Source organism: Rhincodon typus, chromosome 20 (assembly GCF_021869965.1).
Source record: "Rhincodon typus isolate 14 chromosome 20, sRhiTyp1.1, whole genome shotgun sequence".
Lineage (NCBI taxonomy): Eukaryota > Metazoa > Chordata > Chondrichthyes > Orectolobiformes > Rhincodontidae > Rhincodon > Rhincodon typus.
The window spans coordinates 7226165-7230327 of NC_063351.1; positions in this window are offsets into that span (position 1 = coordinate 7226165).

Below are 4163 nucleotides of genomic sequence, written 5' to 3' on the forward strand. Positions count from 1 at the left end.
GTAGTAGCAGTGTGTACTATCTACAAGATGCACTGCAGAAATTCACCAAAGATCCTCAGACAGCACCTTCCAAACCCATGACCACTTCCATCTAGAGGGACAAGGGCATCAGACATGTGGCAACACCACCACCTCCAAGTCACTCACCATCCTGACTTGGAAATATATTGACATTCCTTTACTGTCTCTGGGTCAAAATGCTGGAAGTCCCTTCCTAACAGCATTGTGGGTCAACCTACAGCAGGTGGACTGCAGCGGTTCAAGAAGGCAGCTCACCACCACCTTCACAAGGGGCAACCAGCGATGGGCAAGAAATGCCGGCCTAGCCAGTGACGCCCACATCCCACAAATAAATAGAGGAAAAAACACAGCAATTTAAGTAGCTACTGGCACAAGGGGGTAACTACTATGCAGGATTCAGGAACAAATACATAAAGGAGACACTTAAGGATTTTTGTTAATAAAGAACAACTCAAATGTATCATAACTCCCACTTAGCCCAAGATTGCTCATCAAAATGTTCCATATTTTCAGTACGTGGAATACAATTAAATGTCCCTTGCTGTCCAAGGCCTTGAAAAGTCTGGTCCTTGCAAACTTAATAAATTAAATTTACGATGTGGCTGTCATTGCCTGGGCCAGCGTTCAGTGCCCATCCCTTATTGCCCTTGTCAAAGTGGTGGTAAGCTGTCTTCATGAACTACTGCAGTCCATGTGGTGCAGGTTTACCCACAATGCTATTAGGGAGGACGTTCCAGTATATATTTCCGAGTCAGGATACTGTGGGAAACCTGGGGGAGCAGGTGATGATTCCATGTATCGGCTGCTCTTGTCCTTCTCGATGTAGTCTCGATCGCAGGTTTGGAAGGTGCTGTTTGAAGAACCTTGGTGAATTTCAACAATGGGTCTTGTCATTGGAAAATACAATTGCTATGAGTGTCAGTTCCAAATGTCATGCTAATGGTAGGAAACAATCAACTACCAACCCTGAATGACATACAAGGTGTGAATTGCATATCCTGCTGCATTTTCCAGCATCTCAGGATTATTTTGTTGTTTGCAGCAGAATAACACCTTGAAACCACAATGCCAACCTACTGAGAAGCTTTATTGGATAAAACGAAGAAAAGCAGATGCTGAAGATGGGAAACAAAAACAGAAACTACAGGAGAAACTCAGCAGATCTTGTAGCATCTGTGGGAGAGAAAGTAGAGTTTTAATATTTTTTTGAGTCCGGTGACCCTTCAGAAGGAATTACAAAGGTTAACTCTGCTTTCCCATCACAGGTGCTGCCAGACCTGCTGAGTTTCTCCAGTAGTTTCTGTTTTTGTTTTAAAAGCTGATATAGTCAACTTTAGACACGCTTCTGTTGACATGTGTAAGTAGCTTAGAGCTTTGTAGTATCTCCAATTTGGTTGATGGCAGATCTGTGCAATCCGCAAGCATTCCGACTTCTCTTAAGACTAAGTAGCCGCAGGGATACGGGAATGTTACCATGTTTTTTTGGGGATCAGTAATGTGTGGAAGGGAATCCCACAATCTGGAATTGCTTGTTTTTATTTCATTTGTTTAAATGACGTAAGTCTAAGTTCAAAAAGATGTGCACATAATATATATGGATTCAAAGACCGCAGATGAAAGAGGGGAGAAGGATAAACCTGGTTACAGGCCAGACCATTTACTGCCAGTGGTGGGAAAAACACTGGAGGTCAGCATTGCAGACAAAATCAATTGTCATTTGTATCAAAAATCTTGAAGTTGTACACAGTAACGAGAGGGCATTGGAAAAGTGTCTACTCTGAATGAACACATTGTTTGGAGACTGAGAAAATTTAGGGCTATTTGAAGTAGTGTAGCTAGAAAAGGTCAAGTGTAACTTCAAGACTTTATGCATGGTGTGTTTAAAACAAAAGCAGGTGAAATTTTGTGTGGGAGAGGAATACACTGAGATTTTTCCAGAGGGTGGAGGGTAACTTCTTTAAGGTAGGCATCCTTAGAAGACGCTCCGCAGTGGGGTTAAAATTGTTACAGAAATAGTAGGAACTGCCGATGCTGGAGAATCTGAGATAATAAGGTGTAGAGCTGGGCTGGATGAACACAGCAGGCCAAGCAGCATCAGAGGAGCAGGAAGGCTGACGTTTCGAGTTGAGACTCTTCTGCATTGGCAGTTCCTACTATCTCTGAAATTTTGTGTGCAGTTTTGTGCGCTAAGAGCAGAGAAAGTGGATATCAAAGCTATACTAGGATTATACCAAAAATAGGAATTCATAGATGGGAAGTAAAGGTTTGAAATAGAGGTTAGGGGGAACATCTAATGGAGATTTACAAAATTGAAAAGTTTTACTGACTCTCTTTTCAATGGTACTCAGGAAATAAAGAAGCATGGAGACTCTTCATAATTAACAAAGCATTGAGATAAAACAGAAATTGTATTTCTGCAAAAGCTTGTTGGACTACGCTTTACTAGATGTGGCAGTAACTAAAACATAATTTAAGATCAATGGTTGCATATTTAAAAAGGGAAATCTTTTACAGACTGAGGATTTGAGTTGGTAGTGTCTTTGTCCTTGGCCCAGCCACCTTCAGTTGCTTCAGCAATGACCTTCTGCCCATCAGCTCAGAAGTGAGAATGTTCGCCAGTGATTGCCCAATTTTCAGCACCATGTGTAACTCCTCTGTTATGAAGTAGTCCATGTCCAACTGCAGCAAGACTGAGACAATATCCGTACTTGGACTAACTAGTGAAAAGTAACATTCACTCTACACAAGTGCCAGGCACTGCCCATCTCCAGCAAGAGAGAATCTAAACCTCACCCCTTGACATTAAGTGGTATTACCATCAGTGAATCCTACACTATCACCATTCTGAGATTACCATTGACTAGAAACTGAACTGGACTAGGTATTTAAATATTGTCTATACGAGCAGATAAGTGGCTAGGAATCTTGTAGCAATTAACTCACCCCTCGAATTCCAACATCTGTGCACCATTTTGAATTGAATTAGCTTTATTGTCATGGACCTGTATGAGTACAGTGATAAGTTTACAAGTTGTCACTTATAGCGCCGTCCTAGATACAAAGGTACCTAGGTACTGATTCCTGAGTACACGTGGGGAAAAAAAAATTAGAAAACTAAAGAAATAAAAAGTTCAGAATAACAATGCTTCCACTATGCTATAACAAAGGGGGAAAAAATGAGAATTTAAGACCAAGTCCACTTAATCCATTTCATGGCGCTGGGTGCAAGGACACCCACCGTTCCACCCTGTTGGATTCCCGGGCCAGACCGACCCCAATGCTGAAGATAACACTGCGTGGAGTTACTGAGTGAAGCTGTCACAAGCATAGCCAGACTGATGCTGTTGAAAACAGCTACCAAAGCTGGTGCCATACATACCGTCTGGGTGAAAAAGTTACCTTTCAGCTCCTGATTAAATCTTTTTCCCCTCTCACTATAAAACTATGCTTCCTAGTTTTGGACTCACCCACCTTAGGAAAAACAGCTTGCTTATTTACCCTATCCACACCCCCCCCTCATGATTTTATAAACCTCTATAAGTTCACCTCTCAGCCTCTCATGCTGCAGAGGATAAAAGCCCCGGCCTGTTCAACCTTTCCCTATAACTCACACCCCCCAGACCCAGCAACAACCTTGTAAATTTTTTCTGAACTCTCTCAAGTTTAACAACATCCTTTCTATAGAATTGTATGTCATATTCCAAAAGTGGCCTCGCCAATGTCCTGTACAGCCACAACTCCTATACTCAATGTTCTGACCAATGCAAGCAAGCGTGCCAAATGCCTCCTTCACCACCCTGTCTATCTGCAACTCCACTTTCATTGAACTGTGCACCTGCACCCCTAGGTCTCTTTGTTTGGCAACACTCACAAGGGCCCTTAATTGTATAGCTCCTGCCCTAGTTTGCCTTACCAAAATGCAACTCCTCACATGTATCTAAATTAAACTCCATCTGCCACTCCTTGGCCCATCTGATCAAGGTCCCTTTTGTACTCTGAGGTAACCTTCTTCGCTGTACACAACACCACCTATTTTGGTGTCATCTGCAAACTTACTAGCCATATCTCCTATATTCATACCCAAATCATTTATATAAATGATGAAAAGCAACGGACCCAGCACTGATCCTTGCTGCACACCA